The sequence below is a fragment of the Cherax quadricarinatus genome, chromosome 84 (genome assembly GCF_038502225.1).
Source record: "Cherax quadricarinatus isolate ZL_2023a chromosome 84, ASM3850222v1, whole genome shotgun sequence".
Lineage (NCBI taxonomy): Eukaryota > Metazoa > Arthropoda > Malacostraca > Decapoda > Parastacidae > Cherax > Cherax quadricarinatus.
In genome coordinates this window covers 4697228-4706535 of record NC_091375.1, presented here as the reverse complement: position 1 = coordinate 4706535, position 9308 = coordinate 4697228, and the positions used below count along the sequence as shown (strand labels likewise).

The following is a 9308-nucleotide window of genomic DNA, read 5'->3' as shown; positions in this document are numbered from 1 at the left end:
AGTTTGAGTAGTTTATCAGTGTTGTATGAGAAGCAACGTGTACCTCGCTACCATGGCACTTGTTGATAGTACCTGGTGCTGTAGGCACCTCTACCTGCTACCCTGGTACTCTTCTCTTAACTGGTGAGTAGAAACAAGTTATATTGGCAGTGATGGTGGCATTATGACCAGGAGTGTGTGGCCAGTGGCTGATAGTTTCCGTCTCCCCAGGCAGTGACAACTGGACAGTACCAGCTGCTGTTCTGTTCATCTGTCATTACTTATCTGACGTGTGGATGATCAGTACTTCTTGTAGGTTATCTGATGTGTGGATCATCAGTACTTGTTATAGATCATCTAATGTGTGGATGATCAGTACTTGTTATAGATCATCTAACGTGTGGATGATCAGGACCCCAATGGAAATAAAAGGACCCCAATGGAAATAAGTCACTCTGTCTGACTTTTTTGGGTTATCCTAGGTTCTCTACACATGCTGCTATGTATGATAATTCTATGTAACTGTATTTGTGTATACTTACTTACTAATCAGTACTTGTTATAGATCATGTAACGTGTGGATGATCGGTGCTCGTTGTAGATCATCCAACGTGTGGATGATCAGTACTTGTTATAGATCATCTAACGTGTGGATGATCAGTACTTGTTATAGATCATCTAACGTGTGGATGATCAGTACTTGTTATAGATCATCTAACGTGTGGATGATCAGTACTTGTTATAGATCATCTAACGTGTGGATGATCAGTACTTGTTATAGATCATCTAACGTGTGGATGATCAGTACTTGTTATAGATCATCTAACGTGTGGATGATCAGTACTTGTTATAGATCATCTAACGTGTGGATGATCAGTGCTCGTTGTAGATCATCTAACGTGTGGATGATCAGTACTTGTTATAGATCATCTAACGTGTGGATGATCGGTGCTCGTTATAGATCATCTAACGTGTGGATGATCGGTGATCGTTGTAGATCATCTAACGTGTGGATGATCAGTACTTGTTATAGATCATCTAACGTGTGGATGATCAGTACTTGTTATAGATCATGTAACGTGGATGATCGGTGCTCGTTGTAGATCATCCAACGTGTGGATGATCAGTACTTGTTATAGATCATCTAACGTGTGGATGATTGGTGCTCGTTATAGATCTTCTGAAGTGTGGATGATCGGTACTTGTTATAGATCATCCAACGTGTGGATGATCGGTACTCGTTATAGATCATCTAACCTGTGGATGATCGGTACTTGTTATAGATCATCTAACCTGTGGATGATCGGTACTTGTTACATACAGGTTATCTGATGTGTGGATGATCGGTACTTCAAGATCTTAGTTTAATTCACTGCACATGCAGATATGGAGAACTTGAGGAAATTAAAACTGTATCAAGGTATACAATAAATTCTAAGCATACAACAAATTCTAACCATACAATACAGTTGAAAAGTAATGTGAAGGACCTGGGAGTGATGTGAGAGGATCTTGCCTTCAAAGACCACAACGATGTATCTACTGCATCTGCTAGGAAAATGATAGGATGGATAATAAGAACCTTCAAAACTAGGGACGCCAATCCCATGATGATTCTTTTCAAATCCCTCGTTCTCTCTAGGCTGGAATACTGCTGTACACTAACTGCTCCCTTCAAGGCAGGTGAAATTGCTGACCTGGAGAGTGTACAAAGACCTTTCACGGCACACAAGTACGATAAGGCACCTAAATTACTGGGAACAGTTGAAGTCCCTTGATTTGTATTCCCTGGAATGCAGGCGAGAGAGATACATGATAATATACACTTGGAAAATCCTAGAGGGATTAGTACCAAACTTATGCGTGAAAATCACTCCTTATGAATGCAAAAGACTCGGCAAGAGATGCAACATTCTTCCAGTGAAAAGCAGGGGTGCCATGAGTACACTGAGAGACAACACAGTAAGTGTCTGGGGCCCAAGGCTGTTCAACTGCCTCCCAGCATACATAAGGGGGATTACCAATAGATCCCTGGCTGATTTCAAGAAGGCACTGGACAGGCACCTGAAGTCATTACCAGACCAGCTAGACTGTGGTTTGTACATCAGTTTGCATGCAGCCAGCAGTAACAGCCTGGTTAATCAGACCCTGATCTACTACGAGGCCTGGTCTCAGACCGAGCCATGGGGGCATTGACCCCTGAAACCCTCTCCAGGTATGTATGTGTATATATATATATATATATATATATATATATATATATATATATATATATAAATATATATATAAATATATATATATATATATATATATATATATATATATATATATATTATATATATATATATAAAATCCCTTTTCTGAATGTAAAACTATTGTTATTCTCCATAAAATGTATTTTTTGTTAATGTTTTTGGGTGTCTGGAATGGATTAATTGGATTTACATTTTTTCTTATGGGAAATATAAACAAAAAATACATTTTATTGAGGATAACTATAGTTTTACACACAGAAAAGGGATTATGAAATTCGAGGGTCCACTGTATATATTTTATTTATTTATTTTTGATTGATTTAGTTTCTTAGCTATCTCTGTATTAGGGTCGAAGAAGTCATTCATGGCAAAGCATTTCCCATATTAAGTGCCCTAAACTGTGTCTTCAGCTACATAATGTCAGTGTCATCATATCATTTACTTTCAGATACAGTTCTGTATGTACAGTAAATTCTTATGCAGTATTGTAGTAATTTTATTGGTAGTGTTGCCAGTGTGTAGAACAGTAGTAATATATCAAAACATGAATTGAACATTTAATTTGTTAGGCAAGCAGTGCTTTTTAGCAAAGCCTGATACACACCATAACATTGTGGGTATTCTTATTGGGTCTGTAAATTTAGTAGTACATATATAGGGTAATCATACCTTTTTAATAATACAGTACATAATGTATTTACATTGCTGTCCTGAGGAGTGATCTGTCTTGTGTCCTTGTACACCATTATCTTAGTTTTACTAGCCTTTTTTTTTTTTGTTTGTTTTTTAATAGATCAGATTCGATCAGAGGTTAAATATGACAGAAAAGTTTTGAGAATTGTTTTGATTCTCTACCAATCTTGTATGATAAGACAACCGATGATAAGAGGAAATTTTGCCTCAGTTAAAAGTACTTGACTTTAGATTATTCTATCTCTTCAATGATAAGGTTTATTCTGAGATAACTAAGAGGGTTTATTTTTTCATAGGCCTAAGGAATACAGGCAGTTATAAACTTGCTGGTCATGAAAGTGACAGAGTAGAAATTTTTCCAGTTTAGTTAGGCATACATGAATTAATCTATGTTGCTTTTATTCAGAACATTAAAACCTTTCAAATACAGTAATATACAAAAATTATCATTGCTTATTATGTAGTGCAACAATATATTTTTTCCTGTTTTCCACCATGACATTGTAGCAAAAAAAAAAAATCATCATAAGATAACAGATGTTGCAATCTCTCAAGGATATTTATCTTAACATTTTATTCTTGCTTTTCTAAGTCCTGTAATGGGCATTACAAGAACTTTGAATTATGATGAAGTTTGAATATGTTGGCATGCATAATTTGCATTTTTTTTCTGTGGCATTTCTTCAGTGTTTGCTCTAAGGGAGTTCTGCCTCTTTAATGAAAGATTATTGGTTTCTTTCTTTGAGAGCCAGATACATACATCAAGATGTGATCCAACCCATTATTCACTTATTTCTTTTACCGAATTGTGTTGTAAATTGTTGAAGTATATTGTTATCATATCTTGATTGGTACTTGAAGGTCCAGTTAATCAGTATGTGATTAAAACATTAATTTCTTACACATACTCCCTCTTCTTGGATGATAGAAAGGAAAGAGGAGACATGATAACCACATATGAATTCATAAAAAGATAAGATACAGTACATTACTACCTTCAGTGAAGCCACTTTATTGTTCTCTCACTTTGTTCAAAAAACTAAATATTCACTTTCCACTTTCAAAAATCTCTCCTGCATTCTTCCAGCATAAAAGTGCATAAATAATAATAGTAGCCCATTTTTATATCCTAATATTATTCTCATCTACAGAGTTATCAAACTAGAGCATTCATATAGTACCTTTGTTTTTCTTTCCATGCTTACTTGTTTGACTATTGCCACACCTTTAGCATTTAATATCTCTGATGTACCTGACTTGATTCCTTTTATCCTATCCCATACAAGCTTTCTTGAACACTTGATCATTGTTGAACTTGGTGTCTAGCCAGCCAGACCCTCCCTCCCCCCCACACACATGTATGTACGTACATACGTAAATGTGGGTGCGTGTGTGATTCTAACCTGAAGTTCCAGTGATTGAAATTAAACATGACAGGTTATAGAAATTGAATCAAGAGGTACATAGTTAAGTGAAGGTTACAAATGTACGATATACAGGAGGCCCTCCACATCCGCAAGGGTTAAGGGATCAAGAACCTCACGAATCTTGAAAATTCATGAATGTTTGGTGTGCAGATATGATGTCGGGGAAATATAATAATACATACTGTACTGTAGCATTCGTGAATGTTTTGTTGTGCAAATATATTGTAGGGAAATATAATAGTAGTATTTACTTAGCCTAACAATACTGCTTCCTTAACCTGTTGAACCACGAACAATCAGAAACCACACAAAAACATCGTAAAATATTGTATATACATATTATGGTTTAATAACAAATAATTAACAAACAAAACACTCACCACTCGTAAGGTTAGGCAGACAAACTCTGACGACTTGTGACAGTGACGATGATGATGGTGATGACAGCCATGCAGTTACTGATGACAGTTGAATGGAAGTGATTATATGGAGTGTAACTGCATGGCATGATGACTCTAGTGTGTGGATTCTAACTGCCAGTGTCACTGCCAACATCGCTAGAGTCAGAGTTAGCAACGGAGTCAGATTCTGCCACGGGTTGAGGTTCAGGTGAGGCTGTAGGGGTAGCAGCAGGGGTAGTGGCAGGCTTTCTTGTGAAGAACATTGTGATGGGCAACTGAGACCGTTTCCTCTTCGTATCTACAAACAGAGTTTTGTAGGGAATTATGCTCCTAGCAGTGTTGCTCATCACCTTCAAAGCCCTCAACATCGATGGGTCTATGTCGTAAAAAAATTGTTTGAGCTGTGCTATCATTCTCATTGCTTGCTCTAGTTTTTCAAGGGTGAGGGCTTGAGGTTGATTGGCCTCAGCAACACTCTCCTCTTCTTCATCCTCACACTCTACCTGCACAATCTCCAACAATTCTACATCATTTAGACCCAGTGCATGTTCTTCAACCGGTTCTCTCACCTCATTCTCCTGCATGTCCTCGAACCCTTCACCACCAACTAGCCTTACTAACTCCACAGTCTTCCTCACGGCTTTGTTAATCTCGTCCTGAGAACCAAATCCAACAAAATCACACACACTGGCCACAAAGCCCTCAAACAGCCCTTCACTGTCTGAGGGTGCAAATCCTTGACACTCTTATGCACTATTGAGAGGCAGTCAGCAATGGTAAATTTCTTTCGGTATTGAGTGACACTCGGATCTGGATCTGCATCCAACACAACGTGGAGCCTTTGCATTGACCTTCGTGTGTAGTAGGCTTTAAATGTAGAGGGTAATAGGGACGTGGCGGGAAGCGTTTTCCCATACTTTTTTCCCACATTTGTTTGGTAAATATAATTGGGTGGCTGGGCATTCGCAATATTTGAAGCTTGCGAAAGTGGAAGGCTAGCTGTAAGTAGTTTGATATCCTAATGTTCATGAAAGAGTGAACACTAACAATCTTCTTATTGCAAAACTTTAAACAGTATAATACCTCCTGGACAACTAATCATCTCAGTCTTCCACCAAATATTATCATCCTTAAATTGATCACTGCTAATTGAGTTCCTGCAACATCACATGAAGTTAATGTGAATGTGTTATTTTAAATGAAAAAGTTAATTAACTCGCAGCTTCAGTAATATATCACTTTAGTGAGTATTTTAATGTGTGTCCACTTGCAGTCAAGTACCGTATTTGTTGTTACAGGAGCAGAGGTCAAAGTTTTGATTACCATATAATTTTTGAAGTTTCACTTATTGTAACACGAACTACCTTTTTTGAAATTCCAGTCTAGAAATGAAGATATATTTATATGTAGATTTTTATTTTATTTTCACCATTTATGAAAAGGTTATTTTGACATTTGTTGTTACTGTATAGCATATGAGTGTTTCTGCTCCATTTTTGCTACCAATTCAAATTTATTTGCCTACAATTACTCCCAGATGGATCTCTTTGCCTAATGGTTTCCATAATTTTCTTGCACAATCTGTTGTCTTCATGTTGGCCTGATTTTGTTTCACTTGTTTTCCATTTCCTTTATGTGAAACTTATCCCAGTTAAATTCCATGATCCATCTATTGCTCAACTTGTTTAATTTAGAAATTTATATACAGGAGAGCCCTGCTTATACAGCAGGTTAGGTTCCAGGCTACTGTTGTAAAGCAAAAATCACTGTAAAGTGAAGTGTAGTTTTTTTTCATTTTCAGATGCATATGAAAGTCTGATTACATGCCTTACACTGTCATATATTAACCTGTAAATGGTCCAAGCAGATCTACGTTCACATGTGTAGTGCTACAAAAGTAGATCTACGTTTTTTTTACATATTTTCAAATATAACAAAAAAAAAAGTATTGTCATATCAAATGTAAAAAAACAAAAAGATCTACTTTTTTTACATACTTTCAAATGTTGAAAAAACGTATATACGTACATGTATACGTTTGGACCGTTTACGGGTTAAGTGAGCAATAGAGCCAGGCCTAGAAAATGCATATACGGTACACACATTACTTATAATATTTTCATCCTTAGCTTATAGTGAGTAGTGAATACATTTATTGTAGGAGGTATGAATAAATGAAGAATGAATATATGCAATTGAAAATCTCTGCACTAGCAAAATGCCGTAAAGTGAAGCACTGTAAAGTGGGGCCCTCCAGTACAGGTACTTTTTATTTTTGCATCACACACAATTATACTAATGACCATTTACAGTCACTCTAACAGAAAAGATTGAGGAAGCCAGGTTATATAGGTAAGTGAGAAAGGGACAGTAACAAGAGAGGGAGAAGAGGTGGAAAGTAGGGAAAGTAGTGACAAAAGAGAAAAAAGGGGAGGGTGAAGGGAGACAAAAGTAAAGGTAGTAGCAATAGTAGAGGAATAGGGGGGAGAGGACTAGGTAGAAGTATACCTGGAGAGAGTTCCAGGGGTCAATGCCCCCGTGGCCCAGTCTGTGATCAGAAGTGGGGTCAGTCTAAAAACTGACTGTTAGTCACTCGTTCCTTCCCCCCCCCCCCCTCCACCCATTTTTGCCCTTGCAGACCCTTAGCTTACCTGCAGTGCTCCATTTTGTTCTTAGACTGACCCCAGTCCTCTCCCCCTCCATTCTCCTACTATTGCTACTACCTTTACTTTTGCCTCCCTTCACCCTTCACTCCCCCTTTTTTCTCTCTTTTGCCCCCAGATGTACTCTCCCTACTTTCCACGCCCACTATTACTTCTGTTACTACTTCTATTACCTACCTGCCGCTAATTCCTCTTCTCCCTCTCTTGTTACTGTCCCTTTCATGCTTGCCTATAAGAACTGGCAACCTCACTCTTTTCTGTTAGTTTGACTTTGTAAATAGTCCATGTTGGACCGAAACATTGTCGTAAGCTTTCCCCTTTCTCCTATATGCAGGTTATTTGTGTAGTATTGTTCCAGTCACAGTATTGTACCTTTTTGTTCTTTACAGTGATATGCTTTATATACTTACATATACAGTGGACCCCCGCATAACGATTACCTCCGAATGCGACCAATTATGTAAGTGTATTTATGTAAGTGCGTTTGTACGTGTATGTTTGGGGGTCTGAAATGGACTAATCTACTTCACAATATTCCTTATGGGAATAAATTCGGTCAGTACTGGCACCTGAACATACTTCTGGAGTGAAAAAATATCGTTAACCGGGGGTCCACTGTACATATATGTTACATATTCATTGATTCAGTGTTATTGTCATATCTTAATGTCCTTATATACATATGTATAATGTCTGTTGCCTTGTTGTCTTAAGTTAGGCTTAAGCTTGTCTGACATGCTCTGCATAACCACAGGCTTCCTGCATGCATTTTCAAGTGTCACCCATTGCTGTACAAAGAATGTATCATGTAGAAATACATATTTGAATTTTGAATTTAATATGCAGTACATTTATTATTTATTATTCTTGGCAAAATGGATTACTGTATACAAATTAACCCTTTGGGGGTCAGCAGGTCCTCTCAGAGACTTGTTCTCAGGGTCGGCCAAATTTAAAAAAAAAAAAAAAATATTTTGTCTAATGAAAAGATAGAGAATCTTTTCCCGATCATAATGACACCAAAAATATGAAATTTGATGTAAAACTTACGGAAATATGCTCTCACGAAGTTAGCGGTCTTGACAGTGTTTATGCATCGGCGATTTTGCCCACTTTGAGCCCTATTTTCAGCCAATTCTAGTGCACTAGTCGACAAAAACCATAACTATTTCGCTAGAACTCCATTTTTTTCTATCGAATGATTTCAACTATCCAACACAGTGGTCAGATTTTAGCAATTTTGCCAATTTCACACAAATTTCAAAAGATGCCAATTTCCGAATAGAGTCCAGAATAAACAAGAAAGACATTCCTGGCACTAAAATAACATTTCCTCTGTTCATTAGTCACATTCCCAAGCCCCTCTTACATTCTTTTTCTTTCTACTTTGAATTTTTATTCTCACAGAAAAATAGAAGATTTACTGTTATGCAGACTACTGCATTAGTGTAGAAATGGTATAAATAATATCAGCGCACTTGTAAAAGAATATTAGACTCACCAGTTGACGTGTATTGGACACTTAGCATGATTTGTTTACTTTTGATCTTTGGTAAAAATCGAACATTTCTACAACTTGGAGCTCAATTTCAAGGTACTTTTCATTGTAAAATCAGTCAGAATCATCTCAATTTCTGTAATATGTCTTCCATTCTATAAAAGGAGACCAGGAAAACTAGAATACAACAATAAATACCATACGAAAATACAGTGCAAAGTTGCTGTTTTAATCCAAAAACACGGTCAAATTTTTTTTTCTCATTACGCACTGTGTGCTGCAGGATTTTTTTTTTATACTGCGCACACTGACCACATAGACCCATTCTTTCATATGTAGGCCTACCAGCTTTCTCTCACTAGATTTGACGGCACTAGAATTTATGCGTACTA

The 9308-nt window shown here is 37.1% G+C and overlaps 1 protein-coding gene across 5 annotated transcripts in view; it reads left to right on the top strand.

Annotated features, from left to right (window-relative positions):
- LOC128704441 (high affinity cationic amino acid transporter 1) overlaps window positions 1-9308 on the top strand; it is an 89308-nt gene continuing 80000 nt past the window's right edge. For 3 of the 5 annotated variants that reach the window (XM_070102965.1, XM_070102964.1, XM_070102960.1), the window contains exon 1: window positions 1-123. The gene's annotated coding sequence lies outside the window, so the exon portion shown is untranslated. Of the gene's footprint in view, window positions 124-145; window positions 292-9308 lie in introns of those variants that run through there. The other 2 variants (XM_070102962.1, XM_070102961.1) reach the window with 2 other exon arrangements.